This window comes from Mixophyes fleayi, chromosome 4, assembly GCF_038048845.1.
Source record: "Mixophyes fleayi isolate aMixFle1 chromosome 4, aMixFle1.hap1, whole genome shotgun sequence".
NCBI classification, from domain to species: domain Eukaryota; kingdom Metazoa; phylum Chordata; class Amphibia; order Anura; family Limnodynastidae; genus Mixophyes; species Mixophyes fleayi.
Genome location: NC_134405.1, coordinates 319,092,764 through 319,115,199, shown reverse-complemented (window position 1 = coordinate 319,115,199; position 22,436 = coordinate 319,092,764). Strand labels below are relative to the sequence as shown.

The window sequence follows — 22,436 nt, the reverse complement described above, 5'->3', positions numbered from 1 at the left end:
CGAATCTTTAAAGGTCTTGTAGTTCGACCAATATATAAAAGATTACAGCTACATTCGATGGCGTACACAACATCAACCATATTACATGTTATAAACTGCTTAACACGGTAGGTATGGTTGTTTCTTAAAAAAGTATCTAATTTCTTGCAATTAGGGGCTGTGATCTTACACATACTACACATACCGCATCTATAGAATCCAGTACTTTTTTCATTAGACTGATCTACATCAAAGGTCACACTTCTTACGATTTTATCCTTAATATTCGGTGCCTTCCTATATATAAAGGATGGTGCCTCCGGGCGACTACTTCCTATTACAGGATCTTTTTTCAAAATGGACCAGTGTTTATGAAGTATATTTTCTACTTGTTTATAAGCTACACTGTACTGGAAAACAAAGGACCATTCAAACCTTTTTCGGTGGGATATATCTCTATCCTGCTTGTTAGTCACTTTACTATCCCATTCTTGGGCTACCTTTTCAGATTTGTTAAGTAGATCTTCTTTGTAACCTCTATTCTTGAAACTATTTTTAAGTTCATGAAGTTGATCCTTCAGAACATCCTCCTCAGTACAATTTCTCTTCAGGCGTTTCATTTGCCCTACTGGAATATTTGAGTTAGTTTTTGGAGGATAGAACGTATCCTACCAAATTGGAGATGTAAGAATACTCTTCAAAGCCTAGCAAAGGCGGAAATGCGATGGATCTTTCAGTTAAAGACCTTAATACCTAGGGGGCTCAATGCTGAATTTGAGCTAAAATGGTTCTTATGAACCAATATGTTGTACATCTTGATCTATTTTACCTTGGGCTAGGTGTTCTTTTTGTGATCATTATAATGTTTTTTTATATATGTCCCTTTTACAACAAATTGGAGCATACAGTGAAGTAATATGTTTCTAATTTTGATTTTAATCTGGGCTAATGTTGGCCTATTATTTATATCATTTTAATTAGTGTATATCCATGGTACCTTTATAATCAATGGAGTACATTATTCCATTCACATGACATATGAATTACTGCCCGTTCTGTTTATGTATGTATGTATTTGATATGGTACTCTATTCCTGAGACATATTTATATGTACCGTATTTTCCGCACTATAAGGCGCACCGGATTATAAGGCGCAGTCTCAATTACGGGGTCTTTTTCTGTACTTAACCCATACATAAGGCGCACCGTATTATAAGGCGCATGCTAAAACATACAAAATTCTACATTCTTCATAAAAAAAAGGTAACGGAGGCAAAACAGTGAGTGAGTTGAACATTATTAACCATACACTCACATTATTTTTTAATCAATCTTCTCCCACAAATCCATCAAACTCCTCATCTTCTGTGTCTGAATTGAACAGATGGGCAATTTCACCATCAAACATGCCGAGTTCCCTCTCATCATTGTCGGAGTCAGTCTCGTTGTCAGGTGGCTGTTCAGCAATGATGCCAGCTTTCACGAAAGCTCGGACAACAATTAAGGCAGATACCTTAGCCCAGGCATCCACAATCCATTCACATATGGTGGCGTAACTCGCCCGGCGCTGCCTCCCAGTCTTCGTAAAGGTGTGTTCACCGTTTGTCATCCATCACTCCCACACCACTCGCAACTTCACTTTGAACGCCCTGTTTACACCAATGTCCAGAGGTTGGAGTTCTTTTGTTAAACCTCCCAGAATGATGGCAAGCTCCGAATTCATTTGCTTCACTTGGTTTTTCACAGTAGCGGTGAGATGGGCGCGCATGGAGTCGCAGATCAACAGGGACGGTGATGTGTGGAAAAACCATCTGGTCTCTTTACATACACCTCTCTCAGCCACTCTCTCATTTTCTCCTCGTCCATCCAGCCCTTTTGATTGGCCTTAACGATGACTCCGGCTGGAAACTTTTCTTTTGGCAGCGTCTTCCTCTTAAAAATGATCATAGGTGGTAGTTGCTGTCCATTACCGTGGCAACCAAGAACAACAGTGAAAGCCGACTTCTCATGCCCCGTGGTGCGTATCAATACCGTGCTGGTCCCCTTTTTCTCCACAGTATGGTTCACGGGGATGTCAAAAGTGAGGGGGACCTCGTCCATGTTGGTGATGTGGTTGGGCTGGATCTTTTTGTCGGTAATCTTGCTACTGCAGTAGGTGCGGAAGATGGCCAGCTTTTCTTTGTAATCCGCTGGCAGTTGCTGCGCCAAGGTAGTCCTTGCGCGGATGGAGAGGTGACGCCTTTTCATAAAACAAAAGCACCAAGACGGACCTCCTTGAAAGTGTTCGATCTCCATGTCTTGTGCTATCGTTGTTGCCTTCAGTCGAATGGTGACTGTAGAGACGCTTCTCCCGGCTGTTCTTTGTTCAATAATCCATTGCTCAAGTTGGTCTTCTAACTGTGGCCACCTCGCTTTGTTCCCGCGGAAACTCTGTTTTGTCTTCTTAACTTGGCCCAGTTCATTTTCTTGCTTCCTCCACTTCCGAACCATAGATTCATTAATGTTGAATTCTTTCGCAGCTGCTCTATTCCCATTTACAACCGCGTAACTGATGGCCTGTAGTTTTAATTTTGCCTCGTAGGCATGTCTCTTCACTGGTGCAATTTTCCGGGGCCCTTAGACAAACCAGCGTACGTAGTGTACGTATTACGTCCCTGTGTCAGCCGGAAATGGTCCGACAGTCAATCAAGCGGAGCGCTTACCAAAGTCACACAACAACATTTTATTAGATTTGGGAACTCAGTGCACACATAGGGCGCACCGGATTATTAGGCGAACGGCCGTTTTTTGAGAAAATTTAAGGCTCTTAGGTGCGCCTTATAGTGCGGAAAATACGGTACCAAGACTGACTCTATTTTTATTTAAATTTATTTACTGAGAATATGAGAGAGACAGAACTGGCTTCCACTATGAAGATCTATTTGAGGCATAAACAACGGAGAGATAATTTCCATCTGCGCATGTACAAGATGAGAAGGTTCCAAGCCTCGCTTTGATCTATAGTGACGCTTCCGGATACTATCACATGACTGCCCACTCTTGACGGGATTTGTGGGCTAAATCACATGACCGGATTGCAAGAACTTATAAGGACATTACTTTGGGTTTCCTGTTACCTTGATAAAGAAGATTGTATTTTCGAAACGCGTTGGTTAATTAGGAAGACCGGCTTCTGGACTACCCCACGGATTCACCTGCCAATTGAGAGCTGATGGACATTGGGTAAACCCACTCCTATTCTCATTCTAAGATGCTATTTGAATCCTAAATTGGGGTACGCACATTAGAACTTGTTTGTTGTTTTATAATACTTTTAATAAAAATGGCATTATACTATGATCTTTTCTCTGTACATATATCCCACATCATTGGAGTTCTGTATGGAAGATAACGTTGGAGTCACCGCCAGATGGTTGTTTGATGTGCTGTACCCAAAGAGAGTATCTTGTAAGCTTACACCCTGCGGGGGATCCCTCCACGTGGTTATTTACATTAGTTGGCCACATAGATCACCATTGGAAGAGGGATTTTTCACTGGAAGATATTTCTGACATTTATCCATCTGTTGGGACTGTACTGCTCTATGTGTGTATTATTTTATGTGTTACAGCTATCCATGTATGCTGGCATTCCAATGCATGTGATCCTTCTAGCGCTGTGAGGTACACTTTTCTGTTATAAATTGTCTATTTTCGGGAGTCGGTGGCTCCCTTTGTGTACCTCGGGCTGCTGTTTGGAGATACATCAGCGCTCATTCTTGATTTTGTATCTATAGGCTGGATCAAGAGTTGGTTTCTTTAGAATAGGTGAGATGATCACATGTTTAAAGGAGGATGGAAATGCGCCAGTGGAGAGAGACAGGTTGAAGAGGTGGACATGCAGTAGTGGAGAGAGAGTGGAGTAGTTGGGAGGGAATAGGGTCGAGTAGACAGGTTGTAGGGTGAGATAATAAGATGAGTGCAGAGACTTTGTCTTCAGTTACTAGAGAGAATGAATCAAGGGTGGTTTGGGGAGTGTAGGTAAAAGTGGGTAGAGTGAGTGGAGTGATTGGAATTTGGTATGAGGAAAAATCTTGTCAAATGGTGTCAATTTTGTCTTTGAAATAGGTGGCAAAATCATGGGCAGTGAGGGAGGAAGGAGGAGGAGGTGCAGGTGGGCAGAGAAGTGAGTTGAAGATGGCAAAGAGGCGACGTGGGTTAGAAGACTGGGTGGATATTAGAGATTTGAAGAATGTTTGTTTGGCAATTAATAGGACAGTGCTGTAAGATGAAAGGATGAATTCATAGTGGAGGAAATTGGGACAGGAATGAGATTTCCTCCAGTGGAGCTCTGCAGTGCGGGAGCACTTCGCCAGGTAGTACCATGGTTCTGGTTTGGATCGTCGGAGACTATATCTAGTAGCTAGAGCTGCATTGTCTAGGGCTGGGTGAGTGTTTTGTTATAGAAAGAGGCAGCCTGATTAGGGCAGGACAATACAGTCATTGGAGAAAATAGTTGTTTTAGTGAAAATGAGAAGTGGATTGTGTTAAATGTACTTAGGTGTCATTGTGTACATGTGTATTTGGGTGCAGAGGGAAGGGCATGAGGTAAGGTGAGGCTGATGGGAAGGAGGTTGTGGTCGGAGAGTGGGAAGGCTAAATTGGAGAAACTAGAGATGGAGCAGTAGCGGAAGAAGACAAGGTCAAGGGAGTGGCCATCACAGTGGGTGGGAAATGAGGTCCTCTGGGAGAGATAAAAGGAGGAAGTAAGTGAAAGAAGTTTAGTGGCAGAAGAGACAGTGGGATTATCAATGGAAATGTTGAAATAACGTAGTATGAATGTAGGCAGGTCAAAGTATAGGAAATGAGCCAGTGAGAGGAGTTGAGTGCAGTTTTTCAAAGTATACATAGTTTTGCACATATTGAGGAGAGTTTACTGAAAAGAACTAAAGGGGTAGAGAGGGTGCATTTATAGGGATGCTCTCATCCTGCACCAGCTCTAAGTTGGCTTCTTCCCCTACACCTTTATGAATGGATTTAATGCCTAGCAGAGAAGTGTATTACAGGTGCAGTTTGCCCAATGTAAAAAAGAAAACTTCAAACACACAAAAGAGTCACATGTTATGCAGACAGCCCAATGTCCCCTCACTCTCCCGATTAAACCATAACAGAGGCTAAACCAAGTAGTATTTTAGGAGAAAATGGAAATGTTTTATTTAATGAAAGGATCTAAAGTGGTACAAAGGTTGGACTGGGTGACATTAATCCTTTGCACGGTGCGCCTTTCCAGTTTTTTACCAGTCACCTGTATATATATATCTATTTTGTAGAGGCATCTCCCGAAATCGGAGAGTAGGCGTGAAGGCCATATTTAAAGGGATTGCATCAATAAAATTTTGTTATTGTAACATATGGGAACATTGATTATATTTTAATGCACCTTTTCATTAGCATGACCATGAAATCTTGTATAAGTAGCTATCCTGCACTGCTTCACACAGTGTCTCGCTCTGCAAGAAAGTCCTTCCACCAATCATCTGCAAAGTCACAACTTCCTAAACTTGCTACACATAAATACCAGGCTTAGAAAGAAGAGAGCATTCTTGCGATTGGTGGAGGAATTTCCTTGATGTAAGGGAGGAGGAGGAGACACTGTGAGACCGGAACATGAGTGACAGTTCTGGCATGGACATGCCACAATAAGTAGTTCTATGGAGTGTCATCATGCTAATTGTCAGGTGCTGTCCCCACACATTCACTCTTTGCCAGGGACGGACGCCTTCTCCTCTGACAACTCCGGTGTGTCCCATTGCCTAGCAACGAGACATATCACTCCTTCCTGGTACTGGCTGGCGGGCTCATGCACGGTTGGTGCGCGTCCTTGTTGTTAGGCAATGGGACGCTGACTGTCGGCATCAGCTGTTCCGCCGGCTAATTCTCTGCCACCAATGGGAATGCAGCTCTGTCTATTTAATGGAGACTCTGGCGCCAGAGTATCAAGTTCCCTTATGCTCCAGCATTCCTGTGTGCTTCCTAGCATTCTGACTGACTCCTCGGCTCCAGGCTGGCTTCTTCTGACCTCACTTTCTGGTTCTCCTTCTGGCATTACAGATTTCCTGGTTTGACCTTCGGCTTTCTGACTACGCTTCGGCCTGACCCTATTGTACTACTCTGCCCACATGGCCTGACCTCGGATTGCTTGACCTCGCTCATTCCCCTACTACTTCACTGGTGTCTCTGCAGCTAACTCCAAAGTCCCTTGCGGGGGTCCCTGGCGAAGACCAGGTGCATGTTTAGACTCCACGCCTCCTTGTTTAGCAGTGCAAATACCAGTAATTAGGGCTCAGTTACCTGCCGTGACACTAATAAGGTCAGGCGGAGTAACAGGCGGAGTATGAAAGGGAAAATAAGTGCATATTCCTGAAAAAGGGAGAAGAAACACACTTACCCGGCAGAGACAAACACAACAACTTCTTACTTGGATAACTGTGTTTTTATTGTTTACATCACAAATAATGCAGCACTCTTTTGTCAGGATGACACCAGGCGACCCTAACTCTGGCTAGACACAGTCCTCCTGCCCAGTCACTGGCCAACTATATGGTATCAGTCACCCTGCCCACAACAACAGAACATCCTTTTATTCTCCTCCCAAGCACTACTAGTCAATCAAGAAAATAAGAAAATAATTACACCCACATTTGGCACTTAGATGTCTGTGTGCTGTATAAGAGACTGAGTGGGAATGTAACCACCCTGGGCCTGAATCATCAAGGCACGTATCTGCCAATTGTGAGCGTATCGTACGCAAAATCTCTGTGCACATGCCCAGAGACCCTGGGCACAGTCCTGTTCTGTGTGCCAGCGCATGCAAAGAACACTTACTACAGCCTACGATTTCGGGGAGTAAACTGGGCAGGGAAGGTGTGTTTTGCCGTAGTGAATATACAGTAGGGACGTGCCAAACTGAAGCTCACGCAGCCACGTCCGTATCCAACTCTGTGTGTCTGAAAGTTACTTGTTTTTCTGCCGTAGCACTTGCTCCAACTAAAGTGCTAGTCTAAGTCCTGATCACTAGTGATGACAGTCTCGTATGCATGCTATAACATGTGTTTGTAATCACAAGCAACTGTAAAAATTAATTTTATGCTCAGTAGACATTAACAACATTCTAATAAATGTATTTCATGGGGGGTGGGGGAATAACAAAAAAAAACCTTTTTTTTAATGTTTTAACATTAATGTCTTTATTATCAGGTAATAATTATTTTCTGAGGCTTTCTTTTGCGAATTTATAATCCACATAGGTATTGGAAGCATCCTGCTGTGTCCAATGTAGTAGAACACAGCAGACACACACACACACACACAGCGGTTATGGAAAAACAGCAAATATAAACTATATGTAGTTTTCATATACCATTAAATTGGGAAAAACATTAAGATTTTTTTTGACTGGTGCATTTAAAAAAAAGTGTAAAAATGTACCACATAATTGCAAAACCTATGTTACCAATTATATTATATCAGCATGGCGATGTCTCTTTAAACTAGCAATGCCTATACTGAAACCACGTCACCATGCAAACCTGTAATTACATTTTTGACAATCTTCCAGATATATATTACAAAACGTGGGCTAAGAATCTGCAGTGGAATGCATTGACTTAACCAGTGCAGAGAAATTCCTGTGAATACAATTCAATCATCTAGCCCTTGTTACAAAATACCAGCATAATTCAAAATTTGTCACCACAGTGGTATTCCTACTGTAGAAACCTGCAGAGCAGAATGGTACAAGCTAAAGAATGCAAGAAATTCTGATATTCCTTTTTTCATTGTGTTACATTGTGTGCCTATTTGTGTGTGAATGCACCTGTTTATACAAGTAAGTGGGTGGATTTGTGAACCAAAATGGCGACATTTGCAAAAATGGATGCAACATTGTGCATCTTCTGATGGGTGGAGCTGGGAGAATCGTGGCGTTCCTTGCAGTTATTCACATGGGCAAAAACTAGATTTAGTGTTAGAGGATGTAATTATTTAAAAGAGATTACAGGGGTGGGGAAATCGCATTTGGAGAGAGTGCCCTGTTTAGCGGGAGAGATAGTGCAGAACATCTTCCCACTGCACTTTATACCAGAGGTGCCTGGTCTCCCGGAGACCTCTTGAGAGAGCAGGCGATTTTTCCAGAGAGCAATCAATGAGTGGCAGCGGTGGGGTGTTATTAATTATTGAGTTGGTGGGGCTTGATGGTGTTGGTTGCCCCGCCCTCTTCGTGGCATGAATTGGATCTCCCAACACCTCCCACTGCCCCTTTTCCTACCTCCTCTTCGCCTCTTTTCCTACCTCTTCTCTACCTCTCCCGATAGCAAGCTAGGAAAAGTAGCAAAATATGCTTTATGTGGGAAAGTACATTTTTAAATCAATGTAATAAAAATAGTAAATAATGTAATATTTATATAGCACCAATCATACTGTGCAGCACTGTATAGAGTATATGCAATCATTCATATCAGTACCTGCCCGATCGGAGATTACAATATTAATTCCGTATCAAACACACACACGATAAGTATAGTTAATTTTGTCAGAAACCAATTAACCTATCAGTATGTGTTTGTACTGTGGGACAAAACTGGAACACCCAGAGAAAAACCCAAGCAAGCACAGGGAACATACAAACTCCACACACATATGGCCTTCTCAAAATCCAAACTCAAGCATTCCTCCCAACATATACAGGTGAATTCAATTGGCCTTGTTACTGCGCACTATTAGCATTCATACAGTAATAGCATTATTACTATTAGTACGGTAATCTTTAACGCTGATTTTTGCTTGCGGCAGAACTCTGGGTTACAATTACCGAATTAATACTATTAGTGCTGCATTATTCCTGGCCAAATTGGATTCCCCCCATAAAATCCCCCCCCCCATAATATCCCGACAAAAATCAGGGCAGTTGTGAGCTATGCTCATGTAATATAAATACTATAATAAAATGGGATAATTAGACTCTATAATGTAATAGTTTATTCTGTCCTCTGTGTTTCCAGAGCTTTTACCAACATGTCTTAGGGTTCACTGGTGTTACTTTGTCACCAGAATCTCTCCGGCTGTGAGTGCCAGCTGCACACCAGCTGTGGGTGAGTATCCGCTGCCACCACCAGTCTCCGTCACCCGCATCAGGAACCACTTCTGTGTGTTGAGTGTAGCTGCTGCGGGCTGAAAGCTGGTTCAGTCCACAAAAAAACTGCCTCCACTGTGGGCACGTACAGTAACTATGGTACTAGCGAATTTGAAGGGCATCGCCTTTAAGAAAGCTGTACATATAACACAGGCCCAGCTTATTCCATGTAGTACTTACTGTACAATAACCATGTTCCCATACCTGATGATGATGAACAAGCAGAATCTTTGTTTCTTAGTTCTCACTTCCCCTAACGCTGTCACATTGTGACCAGGCTGCAGGAACGAGATAACATTGTGTACTATGTGCGTTGTCATAATTGTAATTAAGGAAATTTTAATACAAAAGCCCCAGCTGTTAAACTTCCCAAATTCCTGCCCACATTTTAAATCACAGATTAAATATTAGGGAACAAATTGTGCCTGATGGAACCTGTGCTAATAATTTAGGAGTTTCCTTAGAACAGAGATTACATCAGCAGTTTGCAAATAGTTCCAAATTGATTTTATTGTGTTCACACCTTACATAATGTACATTATTTCATCCCAGTTAATCCGATGTCTATGCAAACATTTAAAACTTCAAACAAAATCCTGTATTCAAAAACATTTCTACTATTTCACATCTACACATACGGCCTGATTCATCAAGCACACATAGTGAGCATTGTTTCAGTAATTCGGGTCTGAACACGCCCGAATTCAACAAGGAACGGATATGAAGATACGTGCGCTGATGAATACGGGGGTAAGTCTGCTCAGTGCCACTACACAAAACACTGTAGGATGTGTCCAAAACCTATGTTGAATATAAATTCGTAAAAGAACGCCCAGAAAAAAAAACTATTCAATTAACGTCACCTGTTAATAATATAGGCATTAATGACAAAGCAGTTTTAAAAAAAAAAGTTACTTTTTTTCCCCATGAAAAACATTTATTGGATGAATGTCTACTGAGCATAAAATACGTTTTTACAGTTGCTCCTTTTTGCAAACACATGTTATAGCATGTCATCACTAGTACTCTGGAATTAGACTAGCCCTGTAGCTCAAACCAGAGATACACTATAGACAGAGCATATACCGCACCAGGTAGGTCCTCGCCTCCTAGATAGCAGATTACAATTGTAGATTAGATGTTATTATATTCTTAATGTGTGCTTAATAATCAAAATAGCTTAATGTCCGAACCTAGGAGCAGTGGGTGTGTATATATATGGGGCACTCGGAGAACCCCTAAAATAAAATATATTACATTTTTATTGATATACATTAAAATTATATATTTTATGTCATATGTGAAGGCCTTGACAAAGTTCTTATTAGCGAAACGCGTGTCGGCTGTACACGCGCCTCTAGCTCGTTCATTATATGCCTCGCTCTTATTTATTTATGCTACCATATTTTATATCAAGGGACTTGGGAATCTAGTGAAGCTAAATACTGAAACGTGGGACCATATATTTTCCGTGTTAGGATTTTACACTATAATTCTTACTGAGGATGGCAAATAAACTGACTGTGATTCACTCCACTATAACAGGATCGACATTGTTAATCTCAGGTCCGTCTAACACAGAGTTTCCATCGGCTTTTTAGTGTGCACTCGTTCATATTATATGGATGCACTGCTCACAGGCATTGAACTATAAAGTATAATAATATGAATCAGATTTTGAAGGGTTTATATAAACCACACTACTATTTACTTATTTCATTTATCCTTGAATTGAGCTCTAAGTTTGGACACTATCTGTAAATCAGAGGCAATAGGAAGATGTCATATATTTATACCAACTAGGTAGATTTCATTATAACTATATATTATATGAGCTGTGAGGTGCGCTCTAGCAGTTCTTTCTGCTAGTTTTATCAGTTTGAATTTCTGGCTCATATTACTATTCCTTCTTTTTAATATTTCGCTAATTTGTTCTATCATTGAATATAATGACATTATTTTAATGTGTATCAATAAAAATGGAATATATTTTATTTTAGGGGTTCTCCGAGTGCCCAGTATATACACACCCAGAGATTCAACAGAAAAACAATTAACTTTGAGATGCCCATGCCGTGGCTCCATGTCTTCTCCATAGTTGCCTACTCTCCCGGAATATCCGGGGGACTCCCGAATTTTTGGGAGTTCTCCCAGACTCCTGAGAGAGTAGGCAAAAATCCCGGATCCAGCATCTCCCCGTTGTTGTAAATGGTGGGGGCGGGGCTAAATGTGCCATCCCTGCTACGATTGGCCAGAATCTCCTAAGATTGACAGGGGCGGGGCCTAACGGCACATCGCGCGTGGCCACGCCCCCTCGATGGACCCCCTCCCGGACGGCTGGTGTCAAAAGTAGGTAAGTATGGTCTTCTCACCTTAACTTCTGGGACCAATTTAATAAACCATGTATTCCCTCATGAAAGGGTTGCATATAAGCACTGTAAATGCCTAGAATGATTCTGAACGCTCGGTGGCAACCTCCTGCAATAAATATGTTCCATATGAAACGTTATTAGTCATGGAAACACTAGTTATTACACTTGAAAGCACTCTTATAGGATAAACTTCTGTATTAGCTTTTTATGTCCTAGTATGTTCATTTATTATTCTGCTTTAGTTGTAAAGGATACTGTGCATGACTTCATTGTGCCTTAGTGATTGCTCTTATTTATTTTTTTCTTATCAACGCCATAGAAAACCATCATAATTTATTATTAAACTCTAGTCGCGATACTCAGCTGGTTGGGTGTTACTGGCCCGGAGCGATAAGAGTTAGCGCTTCGCTGGGCCAGTCTGAAGGGATGTGCACATGCGCGGCCCTTTTCTATATGACTTTCAGTTCCACTAATTAAAAAAAATAAAAAAATTAAAAAAATAAAATAAAAAGTAGATTAAAATATTTAAAAACAAATAAAACAAAAATGTAAAAAACTTTTTGCCATTGAAAAGAAAATGTATTCTACGAATAAAGCATTTTTTAATTCAGTTTCTTCTGCTATCACCATCCGGAGATGAAGAAGGATTGCTGCAGTACTCATGCTACCTAGATCCTTGTTAAATAGGCTTCTCCGTGCTATGACCATCGGTGACGTCTTCAAGAATAGGGTGAGTCTATGTCTAGTAAGTCTACTGTATGTGTGAAGTCACCAGCTGGTCACTTTAGGCTTGATCACTGAAAAACTGCTCTTCCCTTGATAGTATCTTCAAAAGGTTTTATCAATGGCACATTTACCATTTTTTCTAAAGAATTTCTGTTCTAATTAAATAAAAAGAACTTTATATAGAAAATCTACAATAATAGTAATATAGCACATTTGCAAAAGGAATGCCTAAAAAAATTTAGCTCAAAGCATAACTCCACCCAAAACGTAGAATAAAGTTTTGGATGAAAATCAGTAAGTCTTAGAGTAAATAATTCTACCTACCTGGTGACTGGGTTTCCCGGGGCTGCAAAATAATACAGCTCCAAAGAGGCGTGGTAGGCCCAATGGAATGGCATGATCAGATGATGGAGGACATGACTAGCGCTTTACTCGACTGTCCTCCAATCAGCTCCCTCTGGTTAACGGTAGGGATCTCTGACAGTATAGCACCCTGGGAATTTCTCAAGGGCACCAATCATCCATTGATGCACTCATCTCTCCTATTAAAGTAGACACCTTTCAAACAAACAGCGAAGACACCCTTCCCCTATAATCTGCTCTGTCGAAGTCAGCAAATTGGATAAAGTCATTTCAATTAAAGTCTAGCAAACTTGGTTGTCTTTGTCTGAAAAGATGCGTACGGTACGCTATGACGTACAAGGGCACGCTACGGCGTGAAAGGGCGTACGCATCCACTACACGTGGCAGCAACAGTAATTGGTCTTTTACCATACATTTGCACAAACACGCATACTTATAAAATAGTACACATTATTGGTAGTTGCAACACATAGTCAGTTATGTCGAAATATAGTAGTATTTATATGTTATATCAGAGTTACATGCATATTAGTGAAATACACAGAACGGGTTAAAGGAATAACATCATGAGTGGTATCATAATGAACCTTGTTACATATCCTACTGTTTGGTGCGCTCTGCGAGGGAATCGCAGAGTGCATACGCAAGTTATGAATGATAGGGAATTATGAACTACTTAAGAGTAAGGAATTCTGGCGGGAAGAGCAGAGCATACCCCCTGCAGAGATGACCCCCTCCTTTGGATTCCTTAGGATGAACCAACCAATGATTGACGACCCCTTGGACATTCCTGAGACCCGGACCAATAGATGCAAGCCATACCATCTTCATTGTATTACTGTACTTGATTGTGTATATAAGCAGCAGCTTGTGATCCAGAGTGCAGACTTCTTGTCCCCAGACTTCAGGATTGAATGACTGCACTGGATCCAGAGCGCCTGCGTTAAGTAACGGCTGTATTTACTATTACATCGCTTGAGCATATTTTTTCCACTTATTGCGAATAAATCTTTGTGCGTTGGAAACACAAATCGAGGTTCGACAATCGTTATTGGTTAGCGACGATACGCACATTACAATTTGGGGGCTCGTGAGCTTTGGAGGTTTCGTTGCCGATGATACGCAAGACCAACGGATTTCGGTTCCTCAACAAAGGGTGGAGACGCGTCATAAACGGGTAAGAACGCATGGTGTTCAAAACCTGAATTTTACTCTGTGTTGCGAAACCGAATGTCCGTTTTGCATTATCTAGGGCACGCTAACTAGAACCTAGGGACAAAAGAGAAAACTGTTTCTTTTTTCTGTCATTGTGCGTTTTAATTGTATTGCATTGTTTAGCGTATGTGTACTTCCTGCTGTGCGTACGCGAACTTCCGGTAAACTTGCCACGTGGTTAAACAATCGTGTTGATAGTTATTATACATGCATAGTATAATTACTTGTGAAAGCCTCTGAGACATTATTACTATTGTTGGGAACTTTTGATTTTCTGCGCAGAAAAGGTGTATAGTGTGTGATGTTGTAACGTAGATACACTGTTTTATTGTTGAGGTGCTCAGTTGCTGTCTGACGAGGCGGATTGCCCAACTGAAGGACGGTATACAGGGCAGGTATACCGAATGCGAAAACTGGGTTTTCGCAAAGCGCTACCAATAGATCGCAAGGTTTGCTAATAATTAGTATTGGTAGGCAGTGCGATCCGGTCGCACCGTTAGTGCGAATTGGTGAAGCAGCTAGGAGGAATTATACTGGAAAGGCAGGTTGATTGTATCGACTTTGCGCTCCCAGCGATAATAAACTCAGCAGATTTTGTGGTTTAGCCAGGGTATCGAGGAGCTGATAGCCCTTGGGGCCCACAGTGATATTTCTGTATTAGGGAAAAGCGAGTGAGCGCGGCTAAAGGAAATACGTTCACCGAGGATTATAGATCTCTAGCGGTGAGTATAGCAACAGAGTTGAAATTATTAGGTGGAAAGAACAGAGCATTGCGGTGTGTCTGTGTTCCACATTTGGCCGGAAGGAACAGAGCATTGCGGTGTGTCTGTGTTCCGGGTAGAAGGTATATTGTTCAACATGGGTGCTAAGCATACGCTAGAGATGGTCAGTGTACTGCCTAAGGAAGGCCCTATTGGTTCAGCGAGGTTTCTCATGTGTAAGAAGTATGGTGCATATGCAACTGTGTATTGTGACACGTGGGTCGGGATGACCAAAGCTTGTGATAGGCCTTTCCCAACAATAGGGAGTTTTAATGCAGAGGTACTGAATACTGTAAAAGATAGAATATGGTTGATCAAGTCAACGAAAAAGAGAAATAGACATAATGATTGTTTAAAATTGTGGCAAATGGAAGGTAACACGTTGCAGAGCAGCGAATGCAAACCGGAAATAGGCGTGGCGAAAAGCGCGCGCAAGGCGGATGTAACCATTGAGAAGCGTGGCGAACTCAGCGCAAGCGCGCCCCCGCCACCTTATGTGGCGGGAGGGGTAAGTACAGCCGTTGTTAAAACTGAAAATAGAAAAATTACTAAGTTGTACCCTGTTTTAAATCAGTTTCAATCAAGTGTATCTGAAAACGAAGATGAACCCACTGTGATTTCGGCCATTGCCCATGCTGTTAATGTACTAGAGGCTCAGCGCAAGTATGAGAAAATGGCTGAGATAGGTGAGAGTAGCGTGATCACTAGGAGTGAAAGTGTTCTAAATCTAGGGCCTGTAAATCCTGTAGCGTCCCCTGAAGTTAGTGTACCAGAGGGTGTGTTCCCGGTCCGCACAATATCAGTTCCCAATGGGAAACCAGATAAGGATGGTGTAGTTCCTTTAAGAAATGTTACAATGCATTGTCCCTGGACTAGATCAGAATTACGTTCCATTATGACTGAATTCCCAGATCCTAGAAAAGAGTTAGCTAAATGTCAGAAATTTGTTAAAGACTTAGGGAATGCTCATGAACCAACCAGTAAGGATTGGCGGGTAGTGTTGAGGGCGTGTCTTCCTCCCAATACTAACATACAAAAATTTATTGGAGATTGTTTGTTGGAGGAAGATGACACCCTGACTGATGAGATTAACCAACGGAATATAGAACAAATTGTCAAACACTTAGCCATCTGTTTTCCAGTAGTAGTAAATTGGAGTAAGATTTTCACCATTAAACAAAAGGATAGTGAAACTGCCTCAGATTACTTTGCTAGAGCTATAACAGCGATTGCACGATTTACTGGGATATCCAACATAAGTGAGGACCCACATCACAGAGAGGTAGCTGTAGGGGTACTGATGGATGGCCTTAGGGAAAATTTAAAGACGAGAGTACAAACCACATTACCTAATTGGAGAGGCGTCACGGTAGACTTCCTTAGGGAGTCTGCTGTGGAGCATGACAAGAACCTTTTTAGAAAAAGGGAAGAGAAAAGTGATAGGTTAATGACGGTAAGTATACAGGCTCTAGAAGGGGTGCATACACGACCACCAGCATACAACCCATATAACAGGAAACCTAAAGTGATCAGGTGTTTCAACTGTAACGAGGAAGGACATTACAAGAGAGATTGTAATAAAGAAAGACTCAATACACATAGGGGTGGGTCACATAGATATCCTCCAAGAAAGGATTCACATAGACTAGAAGACTCACATCTACCCGCGCATATTACGGCAGCAAATGCTGCGCGGGAAATCAATAGTCAGCGCTAGGGGTCAGGTCATACCTGTAGTCTACAGCCAGTGAGGTTAACTGAGAGTCAGAGTGAAGAACCAACAATGATAGTTGACATAGCTGGCAGGAAACAAACTTTTCTTGTAGATACAGGGGCGGCCCGATCTGTGATAACCTCTCCTTTCAATCTACAGGTGACCAGCAAAACTATTCCAGCTATGGGGGTGACGGGAAAAGTGTTACATTATCCTCTAACTAAACCCGCCGAAGTTACTATCGGGCCTCTGCATACTAAGCATTCGTTTCTCTTGGCTGCAGCGGCTCCTACTAACTTGCTAGGGAGAGACTTGTTATGTAAAATGGGATGTGTCATATACTGTACTTCAGATGGTGTGTTCCTAGATATACCCGAGAAGGTTGCACATGAGGTACAGGACATATTGGACACCCCTCCAAGGTTAATGTTACACTCTCCTGTTATAGAACAAAGTCCATCTCAAGTAAAGGGGATGTTGCTGGAAATACCAGGTTCCCTATGGACCAGAGATGGACAGGACACTGGACTGATGGCAAACGTAGCCCCTGTCATGGTCAATCTAAAAAGTGGTAGGATAGCTCCAAAAATCCCACAGTATCCATTAAAACCGGAGGTGGAACTAGGGGTATATCCTGTTATTGAGAGGCTGTTACAACAAGGGATTTTAATTCGTACAGCCAGTACAGCAAATAGTCCCATTTTCCCTGTGAAGAAGAGTGGGGGGAGGGGCTATAGATTAGTCCAGGACTTAAGGGGAATTAACAAAGTTGTTGAGAGCCAATTCCCCGTAGTGCCGAATCCAGCTGTCATCCTCATGCAGATTCCACCGTCTGCCAGTCATTTTACTGTCATTGATCTATGTTCTGCTTTCTTTTCAGTCCCTCTTCACCCTGACTGCCAATACCTTTTTGCATTCTCCTACAGGGGAGTGCAATACACATGGACCAGACTACCCCAGGGGTTCATTGACAGCCCCAGTATTTTCTCCCAAGCCTTACATGACTGTTTGCAATCCTTTCAACCCCACAATGGGTCTGTTCTAATTCAATATGTGGACGATTTGTTGTTGTGCTCTGATTCTTTTATGTGATGTTTACATGATACTAAATTGTTGTTGCTTCATCTTTCACAAACAGGGCACAAGGTGGCAAAGGATAAATTACAGCCATGTCAGACTAAGGTCAAATACTTAGGACACTGTCTCACTAAGGGGCTAAGACACCTGACAACCGACAGAATTGAGGCCATACAACACATGACCCTGCCGCAGAGCCAGAAGCAGATTCGTACTTTCTTGGGGATGTGTGGATACTGTAGGTCCTGGATCCCAGGTTTTTCTATTCTGGCATTACCATTGCAGGAGCTAGTCTCTTCCTCAAAACCAGAACGTGTCATACACACAGAAGAGTCGGAGCAAGCGTTCTTTAATCTTAAAGATAGTCTGACAAGAGCACCTGCATTGGGAATACCTGATTATGAAAAGCCTTTTGAACTATTTTGTACAGAAGCTGATGGCTGTGCAGCAGGTGTCCTCACACAGAAACATGGTGACGCTAGCAGACCGGTAGCATACTACAGTGCACAATTAGACAATGTGGCAAGGTCACTCCCAACATGTCTCAGAAGTGTAGCAGCAACGGCCCTTCTAGTAAGTAAGAGCGAGGATGTAGTATTAGGACATAATTCAACCATCTATACACCCCATGCTGTATCAGCTCTGTTAAATTCAGCCCAAACCAGACATGTTTCTTCAGCTAGATTCACAAAGTGGGAACTAGCCCTGATGGCACCCTCAAACATCACCATCAAACGATGTAGCACCCTAAATCCAGCTACATACCTTCCGTATGTGTCTCAAGAGACACAAAGGGTGGGAGGTGAGGAGACCCTGGTTGATGATGAGTTAGGCAAGAATACTGACACGCATGACTGTATGGAACACCTGAATCAGACCTTTACTGCAAGGCCCGACATATGTGACACCCCCTTAGAAAATGTAGATTTTACGTTTTATACAGACGGAAGTTGCCATAGACAGACAGAGACAGGAGAGCTATGTACTGGTTACGCTGTTGTAGACGATCAGGATGTGGTAGAAGCTGAACCCCTTGGTCCACCTCACTCAGCCCAGGTGGCGGAACTAGTAGCACTAAGGAGAGCGTGTGAATTGGCAGAGGGTAAATCAGCCAACATATATACTGACTCTAGGTACGCCTTCGGGGTAGTGCATGATTTTGGGGCCCTTTGGCATCTTAGAAACTTTACGACAGCAGCAGGTACACCAGTGGCACACTCACAACACATAAAAGGACTTCTGACAGCGATACAGTTACCCAGAACAGTAGCCGTCATAAAGTGCAAAGCCCATACCTTTGAAGAAGACCCAGTGTCATTGGGCAACAACAGGGCAGACGAAGCTGCTAAATGGGCAGCAGGGCAACCTATGACTGTATCGACCGAGACTATGATGGTTTTTCAGACATTAGACAAGCAGAAATTAATTGAAATGCAAGATTTGTGTTCCCTGCAGGAGAAGGCGGTCTGGAAGGCGAAGGGATGTGGTCAAGAGTCCTCAGGACTCTGGAGGGATGGACAAGGTAAGCCTGTAGCTCCCCGAACATACTATCCAAGCCTGGCTGAAGCAGCACACGGCCTGACTCACCTGGGTAAAGAAGGTATGTGCAAACTGGTGAGAGCATACTGGTGTGCTCCCGGATTTTCCTCTCAAGCTGGTAAGAAAGCAATGTCATGTCTTACTTGTTTGAGGAAAAATGTTGGGAAAACTATTCCAACTGAGCCATCCCACATCCCTCCTACAGACGGACCTTTTCAGGTAATACAAATTGACTATATCCAACTACCACCGTGCAGGAATCTGAAGTATGTGTTAGTGTGTATTGATGTGTTTTCCGGTTGGGTAGAAGCATATCCGGCAGTCACTAATACTGCTGTGTTCACTGCAAAGAAAATTGTACAAGACTTTGTGTGTAGGTTCGGTATCCCTAGAATCATTGAAAGTGATAGGGGTACCCATTTTACTGGTGATGTCTTCCAAAATATGTGTAAACTCATGGGAATCAGTAGCAGACTTCACACCCCTTACCGACCACAAGCCAGTGGTAAGGTGGAGAGAGTAAACGGTACTATCAAGAACAAACTAGGTAAGATAATGGCTGAAACTGGGTTGGCATGGCCTGAGGCTTTGCCGTTGGTCCTCCACAGCATTCGAACCACTCCTAGACCTCCTCTTAATCTGTCCCCCTTTGAGATACTGTTCGGACGACAACCTCATTTGATCGTGAGTCCACAAGACGACTTAAAGTGTAATAATGAAGTGACTGTACAATATCTTATAAGAATGAGTAGACAGCTGAAACAACAACAACAAAAACTAAAAATGCTGTCACCTGGTATGCCAGAAACGAACTGTCATGATGTTGAACCTGGAGACTATGTTATGATCCGCAATTTCTTACGTTCAGGTTGTTTAACAGACCGTTGGGAAGGCCCGTACCAAGTGCTGCTGACCAGTACTACATCACTGAAGGTTGCAGAGAGAGACACTTGGGTCCATTCCACCCACTGCAGGAGAGTCCATAATCCGGAGAAAGTGCAAGACAAGACTCAGACCGACGACATAGAGCTGTCACTTGTGAGCCTGTTCCGGGAGACCTAAAGCCTGCAGTTAAGACACCTGAACCAGAGACGTTGCCTCAAGAACTATCTTTCCAGCGATGGAGTGGCGGTTTTTGTTTTTCTTTTGTTTCAGGATTTTCCTTGTTTTTACTTTTTCTAGGACATTCTATTTTTGTGAAGGAGAATGGAGGATGGAGGAGAGTTCTGGGAGTGATACGGATGAAATGGAGGCCGAAGAAAAGTTAATAGGATATCCTGAGCAGCCCATTATCAAACTTGGTCCAGGGGTTATGAAAAGGTCTGCTAGCTCAGGAACTCGGAGGCAGTGTGAGGGGCTATTGTCTGATGAGTATTGTATCTGCAAGTTCTGCAACTCCCTAGTTGACGAGAGATGCATCCAACGATGCCAGTCCCCCAGTACTCTGAATATAGGCGGGCATCCATTGGAGGATTATCACTCCCTGGTGGGTAAGGTGCTAAACCAAACTGAGTGTTGGGTGTGCTCTCACGTGCCTCAAGGGCAGCATAACATAGGACTAGTGCCATTCCCGCTAAACATATCCGAAGTACTCGAATTAAGGGGTGGGAGACCCATAGAAGGGAGGTACAATAACACTAGGTCCCCTAGTCTGACGCTTCGACAATACTCCATAGGCAGATCGTTGCTGTGCCTAAACATATCTCATGCAAAGCGCCTGGAGAATTGGGAGGCTGACCTATCAGATCAGACAATGGCTCGCCACACTCATTTTAGAGAGAGACCCACAAGGTCACTACTAGGCAGGAATGCTGATGGAAGTCACAAGTTAGGGCGTATAACCAAACATAAGAAGGTATCTATTGGAAAAGTCTCTACAGATAAATGTGAAAATATCATTAATGCCGACACGTGTCTAGAGCAGATGGAGACACTAGGCATGGGTAGTTTTATCAAAACTCTGTGTGATATAATTCATGGGCATACTGTTCCTTATGTTCTCCCTGATGATGTGTATTTTGTTTGTGGGAGGAAAGCTTATTCCTGGGTGACTCCGAGTTCCAAGGGCTTGTGTTTCTTAGCTAAACTGGTTCCTGAAATCATGACTATTACTCATGAAGAAATGGTAGATATTCACAAGACTACATCACCACCATACATACACACACAGTATGAACACCGTGGCAAGAGAAATATGATTCCTGGTGAGGAACCCATAGCTACAAAATTGATTAGTGAAACTGCTGGTTTCCAAGTTATGGTTGCTCTAGATCTCACCAGGACCGCTCGGGGAACATTAAACTTTAAGTATATCCAAGACCTAGCTAAATTAATAGATAATATCACCGAGATGTATGATGACACTTTCAGGTATACTGGAAGGGAGCTACAAGCGTACAAGAAGGAGTTGGTGCAACATAGACTGGTACTAAATTATCTCACCTCTATTACTGGTGGGTACTGTGTGACACTGGCCACCCAGTTCGGTGTCAAATGTTGCACGTACATTACTAATAATACGGAAGACCCTAAAGAGGTTATAGACCGGAAGATGGATGAAATTTTGCAGCTGAAATGGGAATTTCGAAAGAGCCATAATTCTTCGTTATATGAGGTCGGGGAAAAGGTGGCGGGTTGGTTCTCATGGTTGAACCCAGCAAAATGGTTCTCCGGTCTGGGGGAGTGGGTACAGGAAATGATTGCGAGTGTAGGTAAGCTCCTTCTCCTTATACTGGGTGTCATCTTAGCAATTGGTTTAGTTGTCAAATGTGTTCCTACTGTGTTGAAGTGTGGAAAACGGTCCCATAAGAGTAACACTGAGAAAGAGACTGAAAGGGTGGTACCAGATACCGAGATCATGGTCTGTGAAGAAGTATTGTATAATCCTGAACTTGAAACGGTGATTGGGTGATAGTTTATTACACTATCAAAGGGTGGAACTGTCGAAGTCAGCAAATTGGATAAAGTCATTTCAATTAAAGTCTAGCAAACTTGGTTGTCTTTGTCTGAAAAGATGCGTACGGTACGCTATGACGTACAAGGGCACGCTACGGCGTGAAAGGGCGTACGCATCCACTACACGTGGCAGCAACAGTAATTGGTCTTTTACCATACATTTGCACAAACACGCATACTTATAAAATAGTACACATTATTGGTAGTTGCAACACATAGTCAGTTATGTCGAAATATAGTAGTATTTATATGTTATATCAGAGTTACATGCATATTAGTGAAATACACAGAACGGGTTAAAGGAATAACATCATGAGTGGTATCATAATGAACCTTGTTACATATCCTACTGTTTGGTGCGCTCTGCGAGGGAATCGCAGAGTGCATACGCAAGTTATGAATGATAGGGAATTATGAACTACTTAAGAGTAAGGAATTCTGGCGGGAAGAGCAGAGCATACCCCCTGCAGAGATGACCCCCTCCTTTGGATTCCTTAGGATGAACCAACCAATGATTGACGACCCCTTGGACATTCCTGAGACCCGGACCAATAGATGCAAGCCAT

At 42.6% G+C, this 22,436-nt stretch overlaps 1 protein-coding gene across 3 annotated transcripts in view; it reads left to right on the top strand.

Moving 5' to 3' along the window:
- The first annotated feature begins 9,050 nt into the window (after nt 1-9,050).
- The window catches only part of IL12B (interleukin 12B), a 63,593-nt gene continuing 50,207 nt past the window's right edge, over nt 9,051-22,436 (top strand). For all 3 annotated transcript variants that reach the window (XM_075210167.1, XM_075210168.1, XM_075210169.1), the window contains exon 1: nt 9,051-9,107. The gene's annotated coding sequence lies outside the window, so the exon portion shown is untranslated. The remainder of the gene's footprint in view (nt 9,108-22,436) is intronic.